The 27,308-nt window shown below is 44.6% G+C and overlaps 1 long non-coding RNA gene across 3 annotated transcripts in view; it reads left to right on the top strand.

Moving 5' to 3' along the window:
• LOC139360182 (uncharacterized) overlaps window positions 1–27,308 on the top strand; it is a 108,917-nt gene that overhangs the window by 10,659 nt on the left and 70,950 nt on the right. The window contains exons 1-6 of one of the 3 annotated variants that reach the window (XR_011617387.1): window positions 5,909–6,208; window positions 11,411–11,491; window positions 12,427–12,634; window positions 13,233–13,405; window positions 20,440–20,485; window positions 21,285–21,453. This is a non-coding gene — a long non-coding RNA (uncharacterized lncRNA). Of the gene's footprint in view, window positions 1–5,908; window positions 6,209–11,410; window positions 11,492–12,426; window positions 12,635–13,232; window positions 13,406–20,439; window positions 20,486–21,284; window positions 21,454–27,308 lie in introns of those variants that run through there. The other 2 variants (XR_011617388.1, XR_011617389.1) reach the window with 2 other exon arrangements.

Raw genomic sequence — 27,308 nt, 5'->3', positions numbered from 1 at the left:
AGTGAGCCGAGATCGCGCCACTGCACTCCAGCCTGGGCAACAGCGTGAGACTCCGTCTCAAAAAAAAAAAAAAAAAAAAAAAAAAAAAAAAAAAACCAAAAAACAAAAAACAGGCATGAGCCACTGCACCCGGCTAGATAAACTTTTTGATGTGCTGCTGGATTTGGTTTGCTGGTATTTTGTGGAGGATTTTTGTATCAATGTTCATCAAGAATATTAGCTTGAAGTGGTTTTTTTGTTTGTTTTGTTTGTTTGTTTATCTTTGCCAGGTGTTGGCATCAGGATAATGCTGGCCTCCTAGAATGAATTAGGGAGGAGTCCCTCCTCCTCAATTTTTTTCAGATAGTTTCAGCAGGAATGATACCAGCTCTTCTTTGTAGCTCTAGTAGAATTCAGTTGTAAATCTTTCTGGTCCTGGGCTTTTTTAAATTGATAGGCTATTTATTACTGATTCAATTTCAGAGCTCATTATTGGTCTCTTCAGGGATTCAATCTCTTCCTGGTTCAGTCTTGGGAGGGTGTATGTGTCCAGTAATTTTTCATTACTTCTACATTTTCTAGTTTATATACAAAGACATGTTCATAATGTTCTCAGATAATTTTTTGTATTACTGTGGGGCCAGTGGTAACATCCCCCTTGTTGTTTCTGATTGTGTTTATCTGAATCTTCTCTTTTCTTCTTTGTTAGTCTAGCTAGTGGTTTATCTATTTTATTAATTTTTTCAAAAACAACTTTCTGGATTTGTTGACCTTGTGAATTTTTTTGTGTGTGTCTTAATCTTGTCCAGTTCAGCTCTGATTTTGGTTATTTCTTGTCTTCTGCTAACATTGGGATTTGTTTACTTTTGGTTCTCTAGTTCTATTAGTTGTGATATTAGCTTGTTAATTGGAGATCTTTTTAACTTTTTGATGTGGGCATTTAGTGCTGTGAATTTTCCTCTTAACACTTTTTAGCTGTGTCCCAGAGATTCTGGTATTTTGTATCATTGTTCTCATTAGTTTCAAAGAACTTCTTGATTTCCGCCTAAATTTTATTATTTATCCAAAAGTCATTCAGGAGCAGGTTATTCAATTTCCATATAATTGTATGGTTTTAAGTAAATTTCTTAGTCTAAATTTCTAATTTGAATGGAATGTGTCCAAGAGATTGTTGTAACATCAGTTCTTTTGCCTTTGCTGAGGAGTGTTTTACTTCCAATTATGTGATTGATTTAAGAGTATGTGCCATATGGCAAGGAGAACAATGTATATTCTGTTGTTTTAGAGTAAAGCGTTCTGTAGATATCTATCAGGTCCATTTGATTCAGTACCGAGTTCAGGTCCTCAATATCTGTGTTAATTTTCTATCTCAATGATCTGTCTAATATTATCAGTGGGGTGTTAAAGTTTCCCACTATTATTGTGTGGGAGTTGAAGTCAGTTTGAAGGTCTCTAAGAACTTGCTTTATGCCTTTCAGTGCTCCTTTGTTGGGTGCATATATATTTAGGATAGCTAGGTCTTCTTGTTGAATCGAACCCTTTATGTAATGCCTTTGTTTGTCTTCTTTGATTCTTGTAGTTTAAAGTTTTGTCAGAGGCCGGGCATGGTGGCTCACTCCTGTAATCGCAGCAGTTTGGGAGGCCAAGGCAGGTGGATCACTTGAGGTCAGGAGTTCAAGACCAGCCTGGCTAACATGGTGAAACCCCATCTGTACTTAAAATATAAAAAATTAGTCAGGTTTGGTGGCGGGCACCTGTAATCCCTACTGCTCAGGAGGCTGAGATGGGAATTGCTTGAACCCAGGAGGTGGAGGTTGCAGTGAGCCAGGCATGTGCCACTGCACTCCAGAGCCAGGCTCTATCTCAGAAAATAAATAAATAAATAAAAAATAATAAAATCAGTTTTGTCAGAAACTATGATTGCAATCCCTGCTGTTTTCCATTTGCTTGGTAGATTTTTCTTCATGCCTCTATTTTGAGCCTATATGTGTCATTGCATGTGAGATGGGTCTCTTGAAAACAGCATACCAGTAGGTCTTGGTTCTTTATCCAGCTTCCCACACCATGTCTCTTAATTGTGCATTTAACACATTTACATTTAAGGTTAGTATAGATATGTGTGGATTTGGTCCTGTCATCACAATGATAGCTGGTATAGTGTCAGTGATTTGCATCCTTTGGTGTATTTTGGTAATGGCTGGCAATAGTCTTTTTTTTTCCATAGTTAGTGCTTCCTTTGGGAACTCCTATAAGGCAGGTGTGGTAGTAATGAATTCCCACAGCATTTGCTTATTTGAAAGGATCTTTTTTCTCCCTCACTTTTGAAGCTTAGTTTGGTTGGATATGAAATTGTGGGTTAAAATTTCTTTGTTTTGGCCAGGCGCAGTGGCCCACACCTGTAATCCCAGCATTTTGGTAGGCCAAGGTGGGCGGGTCACCTAAGGTCGGGAGTTCAAGACCAGCCTGACCAACATGGAGAAACCCCGTCTCTACTAAAAATACAAAATTAGCCGGGCATGGTGGTGCATGCCTGTAATCGCAGCTACTCGGGAGGCTGAGGCAGGAGAATGGCTTGAACCTGGGAGACAGAGGTTGCGGTGAGTCAAGATCCCACCATTGCACTCTAGCCTGGACAACAAGAGTAAAAAACAAAATTCTTTGTTTTAAGAATGTTGAATAATGGCCTTTAGCCTTTTCTGGCTCTTAGGGTTTTTGCTGAGAGATCCACTGTTAATCTGATAAGCTTCCCTGTGTAACTGGCCTGACCTTTTTCTCTAGCTTCCTTTTTTTTTCCTTTCATTTCAGCCTTGCAGAATCTGATGGTTATATGTCTTGATGGTAATATTCTTGCGAAGTATTTCACTGGGGTTCTCTGCATTTTCTGAATTTGAATGTTGTCCTCTATAGCTAGGTTGGGGAATTTCTCATGAATGATATACTAAAATATGCTTTCCAAGTTGGTTTCACTCTCCCCATCACTATCAGGGATACCAGTGGGTCATAGATTTGTTTTCTTTACATAATGTTATATTTCTTGGAGGTTTTGTTCATTCCTTTTCATCCTTTATTCTTTTTATTTTTATTTATTTAATTATTTTTTGAGATAGAGTCTCACCCTGTTGCCCAGACTACAGTGCAATGGCATGATCTCACTTCACTGCAAACTCCGTTTTCTGGTTTCAAGTTATTCTTTTGCCTCGGCCTCCCGATTGGCTGGGATTACAGGCACCGACCACCATGCCTGGCTAATTTTTGTCTTTTTAGTAGAGACGGGGTTTCACCATGTTGGCCAGGCTGGTCTCCAACTCCTGACCTTGTGATCCACCTGCCTCAGCCTCCCAAAGTGCTGGGGTTACAGGAGCCACCGTGCCTGGCCTGGTTATACTCTTCTTCTTCTTCTTTTTTTTTTTTTTTTTGAGATGGAGTTTCACTCTTGTTGCCCAGGCTGGAGTGCAATGGCACGATCTCGGCTTACCACACCCTCCACCTCCGGAGTTCAAGCAATTCTCCTGCCTCAGCCTTCCCAGTAACTGGAATTACAGGCATGTGCCACCATGCCTGGCTAATTTTTTGTATTTTTAGTAGAGACTGGGTTTCTCTGTGTTGGTCAGGCAGATCTAGAACTCCTGACCTCAGGTGAGCCGCCTGCCTCAGCCTCCCAAAGTGCTGGGATTACAGGCGTGAGCCACCGTGTCCAGCCTATTCTTCTTCATTTTTTTAAATTTATTTATTTTGAGATGGAGTTTCCATCTCTCACTCATGCGAGAGTGCAGTAGTGCTATCTTAGCTCACTGCAACCTCTGCCTCCTGGGTTCAAACAATTCCTCTGCCTCAGCCTTCCAAGTAGCTGGGATTACAGGCACCTGTCACCACCCCTGGCTAATTTTTAAATTTTTAGTAGAGATGAGGTTTTGCCATGTTGCCTAGGCTGGTTTTGAACTCCTGACCTCAGGTGATCCAGCTGCCTCAGACTCCCAAAGTGCTGGGATTACAGGCGTGAGCCACTGCACCCGGCCTATTCTACCCGTATGGTTATATTCAAATGGACTTTTATTTTTATTATTTATTATTATTATTTTTTTCAGATGGAGTCTCTGTCACCCAGGCTGGAGTGCAGTGAGGTGATCTCGGCTCACTGCAACCTCTGCCTCCCGGGTTCAAGAGATTCTCTTGCCTCAGTGTCCTGAGTAGCTGAGATTACAGGTGCACACCACCACACCTGGCTAATTTTTGTGTTTTTTAGAGACAGGGTTTCATCATATTGGCCAGGCTGGTCTGGAACTCCTGACCTTGTGATCCGCCCTCCTCAGCCTTCCAAAGTGCTGAGATTACAGGCGTGAGCCACTGGGCCCGGCCTGGACTTTTATTGTTTTAAGCAAGAAAGTATTTATTTATTGTAATTTAATTTAAGTTCCAGGATATATCTGCGGGACATGCAATTCATCGCATATGTAAACGTGTGCCGTGGTGGTTTGCTGCACCTATCAACCCATCCTCTGGGTATTAAGCCCCACATGCATTAGCTATTTATCCTGGTACTCTCCCTCTTTCCACCCCTCCAGTGTGCCCTAGTGTGTGTTGTTTCCGTCTCTGTGCCTATGTGTTCTCATTGTTTAGCTCCCACTTATAAGTACGAACATGCAATGTTTTGTTTTCTGTTCCTGTGTTAGTTTGCTGAATGTAATGGCTTCCAGCTTCATCCATATCCCTGAAAAGGACATGATCTCTTTCCTTTTTATGGCTGCATAGTATTCCATAGTGTATATGTACTACATTTTCTTTATCTAATCTATTATTGATGGGCATTTGGGTTGATTCCATATCTTTGCTATTGTGAATAATGCTGTTCAATTGCACTTCTAATAGCTACATCTCTAATCCATGATGATTAAAGTAAATGAATGAAAAAATCCATTCTATGTAATTTCTACCTATTTCAAAGCTGAAAAAATAATGAATTATTCTACACTTCCTTTTTTTTTTTTTTTTTTTTTTTTTTTTTGAGACGGAGTCTCGCTCTGTCGCCCAGGCTGGAGTGCTGTGGCTGGATCTCAGCTCACTGCAAGCTCCGCCTCCCGGGTTCCCGCCATTCTCCTGGCTCAGCCTCCTGAGTAGCTGGGACTACAGGCGCCTGCCACCTCGCCCGGCTAGTTTTTTGTATTTTTTAGTAGAGACGAGGTTTCACCGTGTTAGCCAGGATGGTCTCGATCTCCTGACCTCGTGATCCGCCCATCTCGGCCTCCCAAAGTGCTGGGATTACAGGCTTGAGCCACCGTGCCCGGCTATTCTACACCTACTTACATAAAATTACTTAATATTATAATTAGTATTGCTATTAATATGTATGGTTCTGGAGAAGAAGCCCAGTCTGTGTAAGTTATAATACAAGAGAGTGGTCTCCTCTATTTCGTTTTTCTTTTTCTTTTTCTTTTTTTTTTTTTTGAGACAGAGTCTTGCTTTGTCGCCCAGGCTGGAGTGCAGTGGTGCAATCGCGACTCACTGCAAGCTCCGCCTCCCGGGTTCACGCCATTCTCCTGCCTCAGCTTCCCAAGTAGCTGGGACTACAGGTGCCTGCCACCACATCTGGCTAATTTTTTTGTATTTTTAGTAGAGATGGGATTTCACCATGTTGGCCAGGATGGTCTCAATCTCCTGACCTCGTGATCCACCTGCCTCGACCTCCCAAAGTGCTGGGATAACAGGCATGAGCCACCGTGCCCGGCTTTTCCTTTTTTTTCTTTTTTGACATGGAGTCTTGCCGTGTCACCCAGGCTGGAGTGCAGTGGTGCGATCTTGGATCTCACTGCAACCCCCACCTCCCGGGTTTAAGCAACTCCCTGCTCAGCCTCCTGAGTAGCTGGGATTACAGTCGCCCGCCACCATGCCCAGCTGATTTTTGTATTTTTAGTAGAAACGGGGTTTCACCATCTTGGCCAGGCTGGTCTTGAACTCCTGACCTCGTTATCCACCTACCTCAGTCTCCCACAGTGCTGGGATTACAGGCGTGAACCACTGTGCCTGGCCCAAGAGCGGTCTCTATTTCATATTGTGGTAAGTGTCCACAGTAGATGAGTAAAGAAATTTAGTAAATATCATGCAAAAACAGTCAATTTACATGTTTCTGATAAGATTAAGGAGTTCTGTATTCCTCATCTACCAGGCAAAGTAAAGACTAGATTCTGTGGCGTCATCTTTGATGAGAAAATAGAAACTGACAGCTTCAAAACAGGTATTGATTAAGGTAGAGGCATTCACTACCCAACAACTGGGATTCTTGTGGGGATGTGTGTGTGCACACGCGTGTGTGTGTGTGGAGAGGATTTTTGGGTCAACAGAAAGTTATTTTGCTTTTAATTATATTTTCCCAGTATTTTAAAAATGAAGTAAAGAGCATTGTATGATGTTTTTGGATAATTGAGTGCAGTTTGTATTTACTAGTTTTGATACACTAAGTCCTTTACACACCTTTTGTTACTGGTAGGGGTGTGAAAGTTCTTCAGTTCTTGGGCTTACTGACGTAAAGGATTCAGTCAGGAGACACATGGAGTTAAAGGGCTAAGTAACCTTCATTTAAAGAGACAGGAGATCAAGAAGAGACAGAACTGGCTGCTTGGGAGAGTGAGCCAGCACTAGTGCCTTAGAAGGAGTTTTTATGGGAGCTTTAGCCTATGCAAACAGTACACCCTGAATGAATCTGCCATTACTAATACTGGGCAGACCCTTTTTATGAGAATCTTACATAATTATTCATGAAAGTACTATGCAGGGCTGTTATTAGCATGTTTTGGAAAGCCCTCTGGGCAGATAGGCACTGTAAGTGTACATGCTAGTATACATGTGACCTGACTCATTAGCATCTGAAATCTACATACAGGGGTGTGTTTTAGTATTATAATGAGCAAAAGAGTATATTAGGGTGAACTGTTAGAGAAGTATACATGCTCCTTAGTGGGGAATAGCTCCTACCTCGGTAATCTCTGGCTGGGCTGATAAGTTTCCTTCAGGACCAAACAATCTCAACTCCAAGGCCAGATGTAGCCAATGTAGCCACTGTCCTCTTTTTGCTGACTCAGCGTGCAGCATCTCCAAGGAGGCCGTCAGGCACTGCATTTCTAAAGATTCCTTTCCCAAGGGCTCTCTTGCCTGCTCACGTCTGGCTACCTGCCTGCACTAATATTTTCCCCCCTCAAGAGATGGAGACCCTGAAAAGCTTTGGGTGTAAGGACGTCGTGGGTCTTCTGTAACTACTTCCTGCTGACATGGGACGAAGAAATCATCAGGGTCTCCCTCTCTTGCTCTCTGTCAGGGAAGGAGCCCCTCTGTAGTTTCCTGGAATCATTGCCCGCTGACGTCCAAGGGAGAGATGTACTTGTAGGTGCTGGGGCGTCCAGGGATGATTCGCTGATGTTTTTCCATTTTTACGAACTGTATGTGAAACCGCTGTATCCTGGAAAAGACACATTTAATCAGTAAATTAAAGCGACAAGGGCCAAAGAGGAGAAGGAGTATAAATGTAGCTCATCAGAGTAAAGAAACAAACCATTTGAGAGAGGGGAGAGCAGACTTCACAGCCTTTCAAATGGCCCCTGCTGAAACACCTCCTGTTCTAAAGTCAAGGAGCCATGTAGCGTGGTCATAGATCTTTTTTATGCCCTCCTCTGTTTGCCCGCTGTAATTGCTATAAGCGCAACAAGACTAATTGATCACCACACAGACCCACCCTGTTCTGCCAAAAGGTAATCTAAGGCCAATCTGTTGTCCATGACCATGTTTGCTAGAGTGTGTAGGGAGACCTTGAGTTTAGAGATGATATTTCCGATATCTTTAGCCAAGTTTCCTATTTGTATGGAGAGATTTCCAAGGGTGACTTCGTGATCAGCGAACCCTCCCCATGGAATAATAAGTCCTGTGGCCACTCCTATCTCTGCCAATATTAGACCCAGAGCTCCTTTCTGTCTTGGTTCGTTGGTGTTATAAATGGTTACACCTATTCCTCATGGTTTCAAAAATCCCACAGCACATTCCTTCATATATTGGATGCAAGTAAAAAGGCTTGCAAGAGGAGGGGTTAAATAAGTTCTCTTAGGACTTCCCTCAAAGTGCAGTTTGTTTTGTATTAGCCTACATAAAAATACATAGTCAAAAGGGGTACAGGTCTACTGGGGGATGCTAGTGTTGAACCAACTGTTTAAGAGGAATTTCCACTGAGTTGGAATTGCATAGGAGATAGAGGTCCTTTATCAATGACAGGATTTCTTGGCCCAACTGGGGACCCTGTGTGCCTTGGGAGGCAAATATAGAACCCAAGTTATTAGCTGTTTTCTTCATCAAGCTGTCCATCAATTTTGGGGTGACTTGTCTTGATTACCATTCATTTGTTTATGGACAGCTGGACACCAATAAGTCAAGATAGGGTGGCAACCTGTTGAGAAAAACCTCATGGGACGAATAGTGGGAGTGGGGAATCCCTCCTCAAACATGGCGTTCCAGTCACAGTATCCTTGAGGGCGTGGACAACAAGTTGGGTTTAGAGAAGAGCATATGAACATATACACAAAAGTTTTATAGCTTTGATTCAAAGGTGGAGTGAGATCCAGACAAGGGACTTGGTGCACTAAGTTAGCAAGTGAAAGAGCACAACAGATTTATGTTGGCCATCAGGAATTTCTGAACCTAAGGTTAGGTTTAAAGCAAGACTTCTCAACAAAATACATTGGTAAGATGAAGACCTGGTCATGAAGCCATGAAAAATCCAACAGTTGCTTAGGTGGTTTCCCAAAGCATTTATTTTGGAAAAAATGACGAGGGAATTATTACTCCATGGTGCTTGTGAGAGTAGGGGTATGTAAAGGAAGTAAAGATAAAGGAAAAGGTATTTCCCTGTTATAGCCAATTCTCTGTTAAGTTTTCTGAAAGCAGAATGAAAGTGGTGAAAATAGGAGGTAAAATAATTACATTGTTAGATGATGGAGTGTTTAGTGATAAAACAGGCAGTTTTTGGAACTTTGGGTGGCATGCAAGTGAGGGCCAGAATAAGGAGAATAAAAAATGCCACCACAACCAAGATTCCCAGTACTGAGATGACCTTCCTTTTGGGTGACAGGAGAGAAGGCTTTACTTATCTTTTCACTTGAAGAGGAATTTTAAGTTCTCCAGTGGCTCACAAGAATGCTCAGGTGCTGATTCTGCTGATTCTGTTGTTGGTTCTTCAGGACCTTCCCACAGTTTCACTCGGGACTGATGTATCCAACTGGAGATGCCAGAAATGTTCATAGCTGTTGGGTTGGAAAGTAAGACATTAAAAGGGCCTTTCCATAGGGAGTTAGTTGAGACCCAGGTGACCCATCTCTCCAAGTTTTGATGAGGACTTGTGACTCTAGCTGGATTTTTACCTTATAACAGGAGTGAAGCGGCTTCGTATCCTCGGGAAGGAGTAGTATGATAGCAGGATTGAGAGCGTGACATCTCTGAATGGTGATTTTGGATTTGCTAGCAGAAGATCTTGGTATTTTAAAAGTAGGCTGCCCATCAGCCAGTGTGAGCCTTTTCATTGCAGCACAGTGGCTATCTGATGTGAGGTAAAGATGTCAATAATTTGGCCCATTGTGATTTTGGAAACCTCTTCTACTGAGAGTGGTGGTAGCTATTGCCTTAAGGCACTAGGCCATCTTTGGGCCACCATCAAGCCTTTGAGAGACATAGCCCATCAGGCACCTTGTGGGACCCAGAGTCTGTATTAAAACTCCCATTGCTATCCTTCTATTTTCATTTTGTAAAGTTGGAAGGGTCGCCGAGTACACCGGCTCATGCCTGTAATCCCAGCACTTTGGGAGGCCGAGGCCAGCAGACCACGAGGTCAGGAGATCAAGACCATCCTGGCCAGCATGGTGAAACCCTGTCTCTACTAAAAATTCAAGACATTAGCTGGGGATGGTGGCAGGTCCCTGTAATCCCAGCTACTCAGGAGGCTGTGGCAGGAGAATTTTTTGAACCAGGGAGTCAGAGGTTGCAGTGAGCCAAGATCACAACACTGCACTCCAGCCTGGTGACAGAGTGAGAGTCTGTCTTTAAAAAAAAAAAAAAAAAAAAGTATATATAAATGTATCAGGTTGGAAGGGTCTGTCTACTTGGGGCAGCCCCAGTGCTGGGACTTGCAGTAGACTAATTTTAAGTTGGATAAATGCCTGATCTTGTGAGGGTGCCCATGATAAGGGTTCTTTATCATTCCCTCCTTTTGAGATTCTTAAAGGGGCTTAGCCATTTCTTCATATTCTAAAACCCAAAGTCTACAATCTTCTGTTAGCCCCAGGAAAGTTCTAAGTTGCATTTGAGTGCTAGGGTGAGGTATTTGTTGAATGACTTGTATTTTTTCAGGTGAGAGCCTGACTTTTCCTGGAGTAAGAATAAGATTAATTGTTGTTGGATTAATTGGGCCTTCTGTTTGGAAGCTCTGTATCCTCTTTTAGCCAAGAAGTTGAAAGTCTGGGCATGGTGGCTCACACCTGTAATTCTAGCACTTTGGGAGACTGAGGCTGGCAGATCACTTGAGGTCAGAAGTTTGATACTAGCTTGGCAAACATGGCGAAACACCATCTCTACTAAAAATACAAAAATTAGCCAAGCATTATGGCACATGTCTGTAATCCAAGCTACTCAGGAAGCTGAGGCAGGAGAATTGCTTGAACCCAGGAGGCAGAGGTTGAAGTAAGCCAAGGTCACGTCACTGCACTCCAGTCTGGATGACAGAGCAAGAGTTCATCTCAAAAAAAAAAAAAAAAACAAAAGAAGTTGAAAGTCTGTACTGCATGTCATTGTGCCAGTTATTTTGAGGGGGAGCAGATGAGTAGATCATCAATATATTGTAAATGTGAGACCCCCTCAAGAGAGAGTTCTGTTAAGTCTTAGCTAGAGCTCGCTCAAATAAATGTGGAGTGTCTGTAAAACCCAGAGTCAGGACCATCCAAGTCAGTTGGCAATTTAACCCTTTGTCACCTATTAATTCAAAGATAGTAAATAAAAATGGAGACTCGGGGTCCAGAGGTACGCAGAAAAAAAAATATTTCAGATCTAGGACTCAAAGATCTAGAACTCTGTGAACGCCTTTGCGTTGGTAGGCATTTCCCCCAGAATCATCTATAGGTTTGGGATCACTGAGTGAATAGGTATGACAGCTTTGTTTATGATTCTTACGTCTTAGACAAGCCTGTACTCCTCATTGCCCTTTTGGACAGCCAGGATGGGTGTGTGACAGGTGAGTTACAGGCCTTTACCAGGCCACTCCTAAGGAATCAGTTAGTAGTAGGCTGCAGTACTTCCTCAGCTTCTTGCCTTAGGGGGTATTGTATTTTATGAGGGAAGTGGAAGGGACTGCAGTTGTTGGCCTTCTTGGCATATCAGAGGCCCACATCTTGAGATTTATTTGTGATTTTAGATCAAGATTATTCACCAACATCATGGGCGATTCTTTCAGAAAAGACGGACCTTTAAGGGAAGCTACATATCTAGAGTTCAGGTAAATGTGAAATATATCCCTGGTTTGGAGAGTATATCCCCGCCAAAAAGGGAGGTGGGACATTCAGACATTACCAGGAACTCATGGGAAAAGAGTAATGAGTCCAGTAGATGACCTAAAGGAGGTGTAAATCTTCTGAGGTAGGGATGCCATTCACCCCAATTACTTGACAGGATTTAGAGGAAAGTTGCCCAGAGAAGGGGGTCAGCACCAAGCAGGCTGCTCCCAAATCCAATAGAAAATGTATTGTCCTACCTGCTACGTCCAGAGTTGCCCTTGGCTCCATCCCTTTGATGATGATGTCAGACCAGGGAGCCGGCCACAGCAGAGGGCCCTTCCAGCTCAAACCATATTGAATTGCTGTCTGGCTCAGGGACCTTTTGGCTCTCAGGACAGTCCCCTTTCTAGTAGCCGAGCTTACGGCAGAGGGGACAGGCCGTGTAGGGCTTTTCCCCCTTTGGCCCATAGGGGCAGTTTGCCTTCCAGTGGCCTGGCTTCCCGCACTGATAGCACTTCCCTGGGAGCGTATCCTTAGGGCAACCTGGAGGGGGCTGGTGGACTTGCAAAGCAGCTAATAATTGAGCCTGCCTCTCTTCTTTCTGTTTTTCCTTCTTCTCGGCCCTGTCCCTCTCCTCCTGGTCTCGGTTATAAAACACTGAGGAAGCTAATTTGAGGATTTGTGACATGGGGGCACTAGTTCCCAAAGCCAGCCTCTGCAGTTTTCTCCTAATGTCTGGGGCAGCTTGTGTGAGGAAGTGATCCTTTAGGACCAGTTGTCCTTCTGGGGATCCTGGGTCTAGGTTGGTATGTTTGATAAGAGTTTCCTGGAGCCTTTCGAGAAAGGCTATGGGATTCTCATGTGGCCCTTGGTCGATGGTTGCTAATTTATTATAATTGACAGGCTTGACTTGACTCCTTTTCATTCCCTCTATCAGGCATAGGAGCATATGATTTCTGGCGCAGATTCCTGCCGGGGTATCGTAGTCCCAGTTGGGGTCCTGCAGGGGGACAGCTGTAGCTCCCACGGGGTAGTTGGCGTCTGCCAAGTGGAGCTCATCCCCGCATTGACGTGCTGCCTCCCAAATGGTCTGTCTTTCGTCCAGAGAGAGGGTTTGTCCGAGGAGGATGGCGACATCCTTCCAGGTTAGTTCACAAGTGAGGGTTAATTTACGGAAGGCCTCCAGGAATTTTCCCGGATTCTCTGAGAATTTTCCCAGGTCTTCCTTAACTTGGGACAAGTCGTGCATGGAAAAGGGGACCTGGACTTGGACTGGTCCTGTTAGTCTGCTCACCACTGGTAGCGGGCAGATTCCAGAGCGGGGACCTGGGGGCCTAGTGTAGGTTGAGGCTGACCCATCAAGGCTAAGAGTGTGATACAAGGAGGAGGGAGCTGGGGGTGCCTGTTCTTTCTCTTTGGTCTCAGGAAGAGGAGGTTGAGGTGGGTTGACCAGGAAATCGTTGAGGCCTCCTGGTTGAGGGCTCTGGAGTGGATGACTGAGGATAGGTAAGAGGGTGGGATTTGTTTCACAGCCTTTACAAAAATCGGGGTTTTCCCTGAAGATCATGAAGGTTTTCACATAAGGGACCTCCGACCATTTGCGGTGACGCCGGCAGTAGAGGTCAAGCTGGAGTATGGTGTTAACATTTAAGCTTCCCCCCACTGGCCAGTCTTCCTGCCCTTCTAGGTCATATTTTGGCCAAACTGTATTGCAAAGGAAAACCAATCTTTTTTGTTTTATAGTCTGGAGATCAAACTTATCCCAGTTTTGAAGGATGCATCCGAGAGGGGAATTCTGGGGTACAGCGATCTTGTTACCCATCTGAAAGAGAAGACGGGAGAATGTAGGATAAAGGAGATATCCCTCCACCTATTCAGTGCCTTACAAAGATGCGGCGTCTCACACATTGACATAGGTGAGGTGTTCCATGCCTCTGCCTATACGGGTGAAGCTTTCTTCCCCTTGGGGCTCCAGAATCCGCAGGTACTTATGTGTATCACACTTTCCGTCCCTGCGTCTTTTATTTTTATTTTTATTTTTATTTTTGAGATGGAGTCTTGCTCCGTCACCCAGGCTGGAGTGCAATGGCGCGACATCAGCTCACTGCAACCTCTGCCTTCCAGGTCCAAGCCTTTTTCCTGCCTCAGCCTCCCAAATAGCTGGGATTATAGGCGTGCACTACCATGCCTGGCTAACTTTCCTATTTTTAGTAGAGGCAGGTTTTCACCATTTTGGCCAGGCTGGTCTTGAACGCCTGATCACAGGTGATCCACCCACCTTGGCCTCCCAAACTGCTGGGATTATGGGTGTGAGCCACTGTGCCTGGCCCCTCTGCTTCTTTTTGATCCGAAGAGTTTCTTAGATTTCCTAGGATTCATGCCCAGCAGGGATGACAGCCTCACCTCCGTGTTGGGCAAGGAAGGGTGGAGGAATGTTGAGCATGGGAGTAGTTCTCTTTTCTCTCCCATTCCCAGTGACCTTGGTTCTGCAAGAAGCTCAGTGCTCATGTCCCTGCTGGTGTCTGCAGAGAAGGGACTCCATAATAAGGTCCCTTTAATGCATAAGAATATTGGGATAGGCGGGGCGCAGTGGCTCAAGCCTGTAATCCCAGCACTTTGGGAGGCTGAGACGGGCGGATCACGAGGTCTGGAGATTGAGACCATCCTGGCTAACACGCTGAAACCCCCTCTCTACTAAAAAATACAAAAAACTAGCCGGGCGAGGTGGCGGCACCCGTAGTCCCAGCTACTCGGGAGGCTGAGGCCGGAGAATGGCGTGAACCCGGGAGGCGGAGCTTGCAGTGAGCTGAGATCGCGCCACTGCACTCCAACCTGGGTGACAGAGCGAGACTCCATCTCAAAAAAAAGAAAAGAATATTGGGATAATAGATACAAATGAATAGAGGAATGGAGGAAAATATGATGTCTTCTTCCACTCCTAAAAGATTCCTGGAAGATCATACAGCAAAAATAATTAAGTCCAGGATCGATGGCTCGTGCCTGTAATCCCAGCACTTTGGGAGGCTGAGGTGGGCAGATCACTTGAAGTCAGGATTTTGAGGCCAGCCTGGCCAACATGGTGAAACCCCATCTCTACTAAAAATACAAAAATTAGCCAGGGGTGGTGGCACATGCCTGTAATCCCAGCTACTTGGGAGGCTGAGGCAGGAGAATTGCTTGAACCCGGGAGGTGGAGGTTGCAGTGAGCTGAGATCATGCCATTGCACTCCAGCCTGCGTGACAGAGCGAGACTCCGTCTCAAAAAAAAAAAAAACAAAACCAAAAAAAATTAGGCCAGGCACAGTGGCTCACGCCTGTAATCCTAGCACTTTGGGAGGCCAAGGCAGGCAGATCATGAGGTCAGGAGATTGAGATCATCCTGGCTGAAATGGTGAAACCCCATCTCTACTAAAAATACAAAAAATTAGCTGGGCGTGGTGGCAGGTGCCTGTAGTCCAAGCTACTCGGGAGGTTGAGGCAGGAGAATGGCGTGATCCCGGGAGGTGGAGGTTGCAGTGAGCAGAGATTGCGCCGCTGCACTCCAGCCTGGGTGAAAGTGTGAGACTCTGTCTCAAAAAAAAAAAAAAAAATTAGAGCCGGGTGCAGTGGCTCATGCCTATAATCCCGGCACTTTGGGAGGCCAGGGTAGGTGAATCACCTGAGGTCAGGAGTTTGAGACCAGCATGGCCAATGTGGTGAAACCCCATCTCCACTAAAAATACAAAAATTAGCTGGGTGTGGTGACCTGCACCTATAATCCCAGCTACTTGTGAGGCTGAGGCACGAGAATCGCTTGAGCTCAGAGGCGGAGGTTGCAGTGAGCCAAGATCACATCACTGCACTCTAGCCTGGGCAACAGAGCAAGACTCTGTCTGAAAACAAACAAACAAACAAATATTAGCCAGGCGTGTGGGCGCATGCCTGTAATCCCAGCTACTGGGGAGGCTGAGGCAGGAGAATCGCTTGAACCCAGGAGGCGGAGGTTGCAGTGAGCCAAGTTTGCACCATTACACTCCAGCTGAGTGACAAGAGTGGAACTCCATCTCAAAATAAACGTATAGGGCCGGGCGCGGTGGCTCAAGCCTGTAATCCCAGCACTTTGGGAGGCCGAGATGGGCGGATCACGAGGTCAGGAGATCGAGACCATCCTGGCTAACACAGTGAAACCCCGTCTCTACTAAAAATACAAAAACTTAGTCGGGCGAGGTGGCGGGCGCCTGTAGTCCCAGCTACTCGGGAGGCTGAGGCAGGAGAATGGCGTAAACCCGGGAGGCGGAGCTTGCAGTGAGCTGAGATCCGGCCACTGCACTCCAGCCTGGGTGACAGAGCGAGACTCCGTCTCAAAAAAAAAAAAACAAAAAAAAAACCAAAACGTATAAAGTTCAGCACAGGTGCGCAAAGGCCTCTGGTGCCTGGCAGTGAAGCAAACACAGCAGGTCCCGGACAAGCAGGCCCCACAAGGCGCTTGCACATGAAGGAGGAATTCCAAGAAGCTCGGCGACGAGGACAGGGACAGCAAAGAGTAAGCAGAGTGACCTGGGGGATTGTTCACCGGTGGTGGCATATTGTGTCCAGGGGAATGGAGTGCCATGAACAGCACGTAGAAGAGCCGACTCAACACAGGATGGTAGTTTTCGTTGAAAGATGTGAAGCTCCCCAGTCATTGCACAGCCAGGGTGGATTTTCTGCCACCTTCACAAGCCTCCTGCAGGGAGGGTCACCGTGTCTCAGATCTACTCAGTGTGGAGTTTAAAGTCCTCCCTCCTCTGCTTATCACCCCCAGGGTAAGCTGAGAAATCAGCCAGAGGGAGCAGAGTGACAGTGGCTGAAGGGAAATGGTACGGGGCAGTTGTTAGTGGACAGAGCCTGAGAGGAGAAACCCCTCCCCTTAAAGCTGCAAGAACTGCATTAGGGCAGGAGGTTCTTCAGTGCAGAAAGACGCAGAGGTCGTCAACCAGAGAATCTGGCACCAGCTTTTGGGCACTTACCTAGAAGAACAGTTCACAGGCCACCAGTGGAAAACACCAGATGTTACCAGGAGTGGGGTGGAAGTCCTCTGGGTCTCGGTCTTCTTGAATTCAGTGAAGACACACAGAGAGCGTTAAAAGGTAAGTGCCCTTTATTTAAAGAGACAGGAGCTTAGAAAGAAGAGATGCCCTGAATGAAGAAACAGGGTGAGCTCCTGAAAAGAAGTCTGTCCCCGCTCATCCTCGGCAGAGCGTTTTTATGAGACTCTGACATGATTATTCATGAAGGGGCTGTGCAGGGATATTTCTAATAAGCATGTTCCCAGAAGTCCTCCGGTCAGGAATGTGCTGTGACTCTTCATGCTGGCACACACGTCACACGTCTCATGAGCACCCCAAGTCTCCATTCAGGGGTGTGTGGTTTTTTTGTTTCCTAGGGTAATATTGGAGGAAAAGGAGATAAGTTTTTAAATTTTTATTTATTTATTTATTTTGAGTCTGTGTCTCACTCTTGTCACCCAGGGTGCAGTGACGTGATCTCAGCTCACTGCAACCTCTGCCTCCTGGGTTCAAAGGATTCTCCTGCCTCAGCCTCCAGAGCAGCTGGGACTACAGGAACCTGCCACCACGCCCAGCTAATTTTTGTTAGCTAGACTGGTCTGGAACTCCAGATCTCAAGTGGTCCGCCTGCCTCAGCCTTCCAAAGTGCTGGGATTACAGGCATGAGCCACCACGTCCAGTCTTATTTTTATGTATGTATGTATTTATTTATTTATTTATTTTTATTTTTTGTGACAGAGTTTCACTGTTTCTACCAGGCTGCAGTGAAGTGGCGTGATCTCGGCTCACTGCAACCTCTGCCCCCTGGGTTCAAGTGATTCTCCTGCCTCAGCCTCCAGAGTAGCTGGGATTATGGGTAACTGCAAGCCATCACACCCGGCTTAATTTTTGTATTTTTAGTAGAGATGTGGTTTTATCATGTTGGCCAGGCTAGTCTCAAACTCCTGACTTCAGGTGATTCACCTGCCTCGGCCTCCCGAAGTGCTGGGATTACAGGCGTGAGCCACCATGTCCAGTCTTATTTTTATGTATGTATGTATGTATGTGTGTATGTATTACTTTTTGAGACAGAGTTTCGCTGTTTCTACCAGGCTGGAGTGAAATGGCATGATCTCTCTTCACTGCAACCTCCACCCCCTGAGTTCAAGTGATTCTCCTGCCTCAGCCTCCAGAGTAGCTGGGATTATGGGTGCACACCACCATGCCTGGCTTAATTTTTATGTTTTTAGTAGAGATGAGGTTTCACCATGTTGGCCAGGCTAGTCTCAAACTCCTGACCTCAGGTGAGTGCTAGGATTACAGGCATGAGTGACCGCGCCTGGCCTGTTTTTTAGTATTATAATCATCAAAGGCTGTATTCTAGGGAAAATTATTAGAGGAGTACACATGCACATTACTGGGGAAAATTCCCTACCTCCGTTATATCTGTCTAGGGCCTGATAAGTCCGCTTCTGGGCCACAAGGCCAGGTGCAGGGGATACAGACATGGTCCACTGCTGTTTTTTTTTGCTTACTGCCAGTGGGCAGCATATTCAAGGAGACTGTCAGTGGGCTGTGTTTCTAAACACTCCTTTCCCAGGGGCGCTCTTGCCTGCTTATGCCTGGCTACCTGTGTACTCCAACACTTTCAGCTGGTTTGTGGACACATTGACTTTTAAAATAATATCTAGGCTGGGTGCAGTGGCTCACACCTGTAATCCCAGCACTTTGGGAGGCCAAGGCGGGTGGACCACTTGAGGTCAGGAGTTTGAGACCAGCCTGACCAACATGGTGTAACCCTGTCTCTACTAAAAATAAAAAATTAGTGGGGTGTGGTGCCACACACCTGTAATCCCAGCTACTTAGGAGGCTGAGGCAGGAGAATTGCTTGAACCCAGGAGGCAGAAGTTGCAGTGAGCTGAGATCGTGCCATTGCACTCCAGCCTGGGCAACAAGAGTGAAACTCTATCTCAAAAAAAAACAGTTTCCCACAGCACTATAAAACTAGTAAATAGCAAAGGTTGAAGGACCCACCAGAAGGTCACATGTTCTCGAGACCTCTTCAGACTGTGCCTTGGGGCACAAAACAAAAACAAAAAAATCTACCAGAAACCACTCCCCTGCCCAACCCAAGAGCTTACTTCAAATAATCACTTTCCCCAGAGTATTTCAAGTCTAAGGATAGCCTCTTTGCTTACATAGGAAAAAGCTCCAATTTCCCACCGTTTGTCTCATCAAGGCTTACTCAATTGTTTATCCTCACTCAATGAAAACAATGCTTGTTGACTTGACTTAATCAAACCTTAGGCTTCCCTTTTTCTCCAAGGCCCTTCAAGGAAAATGTAATAAAATAAATACTTATAGACACACCTGTCATAATTTAGAATTTAAAGTCGTATCAAATAATAGATATTTATTATGTTCCAATTAATAAATATATATTTATAAATATTTATTAATAATATTTATATATTATATATTTATAAATATATATTATATATTATAATATAATATATAATAATGTAATATATAAATATAATATATAATACTTATATACTATATATAATATATAGTATATACTTATATAATATATACTTATATATATATACAAGAAAAACATTCTTTCTAAAAGAAACTGTGTTCTTCCTGAAAGGTAAATATTTTTTGTCTAATTCAAAGTTTATTTATTTATTTTATTTTATTTTATTTTATTTATTTTTTTTTTGAGACGGAGTCTTGCTCTGTTGCCCAGGCTGGAGTGCAGTGGCCGGATCTCAGCTCACTGCAAGCTCTGCCTCCCGGGTTCAAGCCATTCTCCTGCCTCAGCTTCCCGAGTAGCTGGGACTACAGGCGCCCGCCACCTCGCCCGGCTAGTTTTTTGTATTTTTTAGTAGAGACGGGGTTTCACCGTGTTAGGCAGGATGGTCTCGATCTCCTGACGTTGTGATCCACCCGTCTCGGCCTCCCAAAGTGCTGGGATTACAGGCTTAAGCCACCGCGCCCGGCTCAAAGTTTATTTAAAGGCAATGTATAAAACAAGGTAAAAGAAGGCCAGGGGACCGGGCGTAGTGGCTCACGCCTGTAATCCCAGCACTTTGGGAGGCGGATCATTTGAGGTTGGGAGTTCAAGACCAACTTGACCAACATGGAGAAACTCCATCTCTACTAAAAATACGAAATTAGCCGGGTGTGGTGGCGCACGCCTGTAATCCCTTAGGAGGCTGAGGCAGGAAAATCACTTGAACCTGGTAGGCAGAGGTTGGGGCGAGCTGAGATTACACCATTGCACTCCAGCCTGAGCAACAAGAGCGAAATTACATCTCAAAAATAATAAAAATAATAAGATAAAATAAAATAAATTAGTTATTAGGCTGGGGTGCAGTGGCTCATGCCTATAATCCCAGCACTTTGGGAGGCTGAGCCGGGTGGATCACTTGAGGTCAGGAGTTCAAGACCAGCCTGGCCAACATGGTGAAATCCTGTATCTACTAAAAATACACACACACACACACACACACACACACACACACACACACACACACACAAATTAGCCTAGTGTGGTGGCAGGTGCCTGTAATCCCAGCTACTTGGGAGGGTGAGGCATGAGAATTACTTTAGCGCAGGAGGCGGAGGTTGCAGTGAGCTGAGATTATACCACTGTACTCCAGCCTGGGCTACAGAGTGAGAATCAGTCTCAAAAAAAAAAAAAAAAAAAAAGTGATTTCATAATCAACATAGGAACATAGGACTATGGCAAGTTATCTTGAATGCAAGTTTTGGAGGTTATGACACTACAGAAAAAACTTCCAAGACTTCCATGGAGAGCTGAAATATTCATCAATTTCAGTCAAATAGGAGTTAACTCATGAGCTGAACTAATAGAAGACTGAAATCATCCTTTTATGACTTTTTGCTTAAAATGTTGTTTATCCTTTGTTTTTCAGAGCCAAGAAAACTTCTTTTGAGTAATTTACAACTTTTAACAATTGAGTAAAGTATACTCCTATGAACAATATTGGGGGCATATTTCTCTCTACCTGATTTCTCCCAAATTTGGAAACTAGTGTTGAGTATTCTTTTTTTTTTTTTTCTCTTGAGATGGAGTCTCGCTCTGTTGCCCAGGCTGGAGTGCAGTGGCGCGATCTCGGCTCACTGCAAGCTCCACCTCCTGGGTTCATGCCATTCTCCTGCCTCACCCTCCCGAGTAGCTGGGACTACAGGCGCCCGCCACCACGCCCAGCTAAGTTTTTGTATTTTTAGTAGAGATGGGGTTTCACCGTTTCAGCCAGGACGGTCTCGATCTCCTGATCTCGTGATCTGCCCGACTCGGCCTCCCAAAGTGCTGGGATTGCAGGCGTGAGCCACCGTGCCCGGCTTTTTTTTTTTTTTTTTTTGAGATGGAGTTTTGCTCTTGTTGCCCAGTGCAATGGCACGATCTCGGCTCACTGCAACCTCCTCCTTCGGGGTTCAAGCGATTCTCCTGCCTCAGCCTCCTGAGTAGCTGGGATTACAGGCATGTGCCACCATGCTCGGCTTATTTTTGTATTTTTAGTAGAGATGGGATTTCTCCATGTCGGTCAGGCTGGTCTCGAACTCTGGACCTCAGGTGATCCACCCACCTCAGCCTCCCAAAGTGCTAGGATTACAGGTGTGAGTCACTGGGCCTGGCCTAGTGTTGAGTATTCTTACCTTAATGCAGTATAGGTATTTGCATAAGAGTAATAAGAATCTGTTTTTGGTGTATTTATTTATTTATTTATTTATTTATTTATTTATTTATTTTAAACAGGGCACAGTTGGAGACACTGGTTATTCTACCAAGGTTTTGACTGGAATGACATATCACATACAGACTCGTTTAAGGAATCAAAGTTGATATATGGAGCCAAAAAAAGCCCCTTGCACATGCTAGCTTCATACCTTGTCTACTCAGTTCCAGTACAGGTTCCTGACCTGTGGTAAGTAAAGAGTGTCACTTTGCCGGGCGTGATGGCTCACGCCTGTAATCCCAGCACTTTGGGAGGCTGAGGCGGGAGGATCACGGGAGGTCGGGAGTTCAAGATTAGCCTGACAAACGTGGTGGAACCTCGTCTTTATTAAAAGTGAAAAAATTAGCCGGGCATGGTAGCTAGCGCCTGTAATTCCACCTATTTAGGAGGCTGAGCCAGGATAATCGCTTGAACCCAGTAGGCGGAGGTTGCAGTGAGCCAAGATTGTGCCATTGCACTCTAGCCTGGGGGACAGAGCGGGACACCGTCTCAAAAAAAAAAAAAAAGTGTCACCTTCTGACAGACCCAAAAGACCCAGGTTTTCTTGGGATCTCAAGGTTAGGAATTTACCAAGTTAATACAGGTACTTGCAGGCACAGGATGCCTTAAGGCATTGAAGTCAAATTTGAGATTCCTTATGGAATAAAGTTCCAGCAAAGTTCTTTTAGAAAAAGAAAAAGAGGAGCCTATACAGCAAATAATTGTTTTTGCTGACTGTATGCAAATACTCTGGCTAAGTATAATAAGACTAAAACTTATTTTTCAAATGAATTTATCCTATGATTTGGCTTTAGTGAAAACAGGAACTGAAGAGAGAGAAGTTTGTTTCAAAATAAACTATCGTTCACATGTTATTAGATTCTAGTCTTGCCTATGTTTTTCAATTCTTATTATTTTCTACAGTTTGGACTAAATTCTTTTTTCCTTTTTCTTTTTCTTTTTTTTTTTCTTTTGAGATGGATTTTCACTCTTGTTGCCCAGGCTGGAGTGCAATGGCATGATCTTGGCTCACCGCACCCTCCACATCCCAGGTGGAGCGATTCTCCTGCCTCAGCCTCCCGAGTAGTTGGGATTACAGGCGTGCACCACCACGCCCACTAATTTTGTATTTTTAGTAGAGATGGGGTTTCTCCATGTTGGTCAGGCTGGTCTTGAACTCCCGACCTCAGGTGATCTGCCCACCTTGGCCTCCCAAAGTGCTGGGATTACAGGCGTGAGCCACTGCACCTCGCCTGGACTAAACTCTATTAATAATATTTTTCCAGCTACAAGTCTGCAAAATAATGTTTCCAATTTTCTTCTTTCTTTTCTTCTCCCACTTTTCTTGATTAGAAATCACTGAAAGCTAAGCTGTGCTTTCTTAAGTCCCTGCAGACTGAAACTAGACAACTGAAACTTTAGCAGAAAATAACAACCACCGGTTTACATATATAGCGACTTTCATACCTGCCTATTGATGTATGGACTTCAGAGTAATATCACCTATATCAATTTTCCAGAATTGTTTTTTGTTTGTTGTTTTTTTACCTTCCTTCCCCTGTTTTCTCCTTGTAGAATGTGAGACTTTACAACCTGCTAAAAATGAGCTTTCCTAATAACTTGGGACCTACCCATCTAGGAATGAATCACCCTGGCCACAAGAGATTAAAAAACAAAAACAAGAACAAAAAAAAAAAAAACAGAGACCAGAGACTCATTTTCTTCTAGAATGCTTTCTCCAAAAGATTTTAAAATGAAAAAGAGGCTGGTCACAGTGGCTCACACCTGTAATCCCAGCACTTTGGGAGGCCGAGGCAGGCAGATCACCTGATGTCAGGAGTTTGAGACCAGCCTGACCAACATGGTGAAACCCCATCTCTACTAAAGATACAAAAAAGTAGCGGGGCCAGGTGGTGTGTGCCTGTATTCCCAGCTACTCGGGAGGCTGAGGCAGAATTGCTTGAACCTGGGAGGCGGAGGCTTCAATGAGCAGAGATCACGCCATTGCACTCCAGCCTGGGCATCAGAGTGAAACTGTGTCTCAAACAAATAAATTAAATAAATAAAATAAAATATAGCTACAAAGATAAGAAGCTACATACCTCCCTCACTATCTCCCCACAAGGAAATTCCTTGTGGACAAAGGACAGAGGGAACGCACAGTCAAACGTCTGCTCACATGAGACAAATACATATCTGATTGCTTTCTTTGTCCTGTTGTTTCACTAAGTCAGACTAAAGCGTAAGTGACTATTCCTGTAAATCACATGTCCATTGAAAGGCTAATCAGAATCTCAGTGCAACCATTTGTCTTTTATCTATGACCTGGAAGTCCCCTCCCTGTTTCAAGTTGTCCCACCTTTCTGGGTGAACCAATGTACATCTTACATATATTGATTGATGTCTTATGTCTCCCTAAAATGTATAAAACCAAACTGTACCCAAACCACCTTGGGCATATGTTGTCAGAAGTCTGTGTCATGGGTGTGTCCTAGGCCTTGGCAACATACACTTTCGACCTTGATTGAGACCTGTCTCTGATACTCTTGATTTTCGGAAGTATATGTCAAAATCTTTCTGTGATTAAGAAAATATCCTTTAAATTTCTTGTGAATGCCAGGCACAATATCTCACAGCTGTAATCTCAGTGCAGTGGGAGGCTGAGGGTGGCGGTTTGCCAAAACTCAGAGTTTAAGACCAGCCTGGGTAACATGGTGAAACCACATCTCTACCAAGAATACAAAAACGTAGCTGGATGCCATGGCATGTGTCTGTAGTCCCAGCTCTCAGGAGGCTCTGTTGGGAGGATCAATGGAACCTGTGAGGTTAGCCTACAGTGAGCTGAGATCTTGCCACTGCCTTGGAGCCTGAAAGAGAGTGAGACCCTGTCTCAAACAAAACAAAACAAAAAGTAGTTTCTACTTAAACTTTTTTGAAAAAATTCTAGGCCAGGCGTGGTGGCTCGTGCCTGTAATCTCAGCACTTAGGGAGGCTGAGGCAGGTGGATCACCTGAGGTCAGGAGTTTGAGACAAGCCTGGCCAACATGGCAAAAACCCATCTTTACTAAGAATAAAAAATAAAAAAATTAGTCGGGCATGGTGGCAGGCATCTGTAATCCCAGCTACTTGGGAGGCTGAGGCAGGGAGAATTGCTTGAACTGGGGAGGTGGAGGTTGCAGTGAGCCAAGATCATGCCACTGCACTGAAGCCTGGACAACAGTGAGACTCTGTCTCAAAAAAAAAAAACCTTATTAATTTGCATTTCTCATACAATGATGTTACAGAAGATATGTCAAAATCTTTCTGTGATTCAGGAAATATTCTTTTAAATTTTTTGTGAATCAGCATGACCATGTTGCTTCCTGGATATTTTTGGAAGCAAGAAAATTTCCAATATACCAAATGAAATTGTGATTTTCAGTTATAATCAGCTTCTTATTTACTGTTCTGAGGTTCAAAAGAAGCTTCACAATTAATCATATTTTTGCATGAGATCATAGAGGTTCAGATTCAAAGTTCATTTTTGGGAATGTAGCTACTTAGCAATATTTCACAATACCAAATTATAATGATGTGTGAGAAAAACATACTTCCTATTAAATGCTAAGTTGGGGATTGTCATAGAATTATTGCCAGTAGAAATGAGGCTATTTAAAATTCGATAATTGAGTTGTGTTTTCTTCAGCGTTCATATGAAAGAAAATAACCTGTCTGCCATATATTTTTAGAAATATTGCAAAATTAATTTCCTTTTTTTCTTTCTTTTTTTTTTTGTATATTTAGTAGAGATGAGGTTTCACTGTGTTAGCCAGGATGGTCTCGATCTCCTGACCTCGTGATCCACCCGCCTCGGCCTCCCAAAGTGCTGGGATTACAGGCGTGAGCCACCGCGCCCGGCCTTTTTTTTTTTTTTTTCTTTCTGAGACGGAGTTTTGCTCTTGTTGCCCGAGCTAGAGTTCATAGGCACCATCTGGGCTCACTGCATCCTCTACCTCCCAGGTTCAAGTGATTCTCCTGCCTCAGCCTCCTGAGTAGCTGAGCTTACAGGCACCCGCCACCACACCCAGCTAATTTTTGTATTTTTAGTAGAGACAGGGTTTCACCAAGTTGGCCAGGCTGATCTCGAACTCCTGACCTCGGGTGATCCGCCCACCTTGGCCTCCCAAAAGTGTTGGCATTATAGGTGTGAGCCACCTTGCCCGTCCCAGACGCTGTTTCAAATAAATAGGCTGGGCGCGGTGGCTCACGCCTGTAATCCCAGCACTTTGGGAGGCCAAGGTGGGTGGATCATGATGTCAGCAGTACGAGACCAACCTGACCAACATGGAGAAACCCTGTCTCTACTAAAAACACAAAAATTAGCTGGGTGTGGGGGTGCGCACCTGTAGCCCCAGCTACTCGGGGGGCTGAGGCAGGAGAATAGATTGCAGAGGTTGTGGTGAGCTGAGATCATACCATTGCACTCCAGCCTGGGTAACAGAGTGAGATTCCATCTCAAAAAAGATAATAATAAATAAATAACGTGTAAGGAAAAGCTATGTAACATCTACTTTTCAAAAGTTATTGCTTGTTATTTAGAGTATAAATTGGTGATCTAACTTATCATTGAACCTGAAACCGCCTTTGCAAAATCATTAGAGAAATCTAACGTAATTGTTGCATCTAACCACTCAAGCTGTGTTTCTTCATTCCTGGACATTGGTCCAGCTACATATGAGAGGAATTTAGTTTATAGTTATGACTTTCAAGCAAGGATGATAGCTGACCCTCCCCACAGTGACCTTCTTGGGTGACTGAAACCAACTTTGTAAGACTAATGAAAGGCACAAGGGTCAGGCGTGGTGGCTCATGCCTATAGTTCTAGTGTTTTGGGAGGCTGAGGTGGGAGGATCATTTGAGGTCAGGAGTTTGAGACCAGCCTGGCTAACATGGTGAAACCTTGTCTCTACTAAAAATACAAAAAATTAGCTGGGCATGGTGGCGGGTGCCTGTAATCCCAGCTACTCATGAGGCTGAGGCAGGAGAATCACTTGAACCTGGGAGGCAGAGGTTGCAGTGATCCGAGATCACGACAGTGTACTCCAGCCTGGGCAAATGAGGCAAACTCCGTCTCAGAAAAAAAAAAAAAAAAAAAAAAAAAAGAGCAGGGCACTGTGACTCACGCCTGTAATCCCAGCACTTTGGGAGGCGGAGGCAGGCCAATCACCTGAGGTTGGGAGTTTGTGACCAGCCTGGCCAACATGGAGAAACCCTGTCTACTAAAAATACAAATTTAACCGGGCCTGTAATCCCAGCTACTTGGGAGGCTAAGGCAGGAGAATCCCTTGAACCCAGGAGGCAGAGGTTGCAGTGAGCCGAGATTGTGCCAGTGCACTCCAGCCTGGATCACAAGAGGGAAACTCTACCTCAAAAAAAAAAAAAAAAGGCAACGAGGTTAGAATTATGGAAGGTACCTGAATTCTGCTAAAATGTAGGCATAAACAATAACCAATCATCCTGGAGATCAGATGATTTGTAATTTCCCCATTTGCTCCTATAGACATCATTATTGTCAAAATTTAAGATTGATCTTTGAAGTATTTTTCAGACATTTACAATTGGGCAGAGCAGCTCAGGCCACCTGGACCTCCTCTTCACTGGCCCCCAAGAATTGGCACCAACAAATTCTGTGATCCCTAACCAGAAACTGACTCAGCCCAGGAAGACTGTTTTGCACACTCCTAAGATTTCCTCTCCAACCAATCAGCCGCACCAATTACTTCCCCATATTATCCTCAAAAACCCTAGTCTCCAGGTTTTTGGGAAACGGATTTGAGAATTAACTTCCCCGTCTCCCACTTGTTTGACCTGGTTAACACTGGGATTATTAAACTCTTTCTTTGCTGCAAAACCCCGCTATTTTCAATGCACTGGCTCTTTTGGGCAGAGGCGAGATGAATCTGGATGACAGACCTAGCTTCCCACGCCTTGCACCCCAGGTATTGTCCCTGTGAAAGTCTCCGGAAACGAGTACAGGGTTGACTCTTTCTGGAGTGAATGGAGACTAGAAAATGAAACGATTTCTA

Source organism: Macaca nemestrina, chromosome 20 (assembly GCF_043159975.1).
Source record: "Macaca nemestrina isolate mMacNem1 chromosome 20, mMacNem.hap1, whole genome shotgun sequence".
In the NCBI taxonomy this organism is placed as follows: domain Eukaryota; kingdom Metazoa; phylum Chordata; class Mammalia; order Primates; family Cercopithecidae; genus Macaca; species Macaca nemestrina.
Note: the sequence above shows the minus strand (reverse complement) of the source record. Positions and strands in the feature narration are given on the sequence as shown.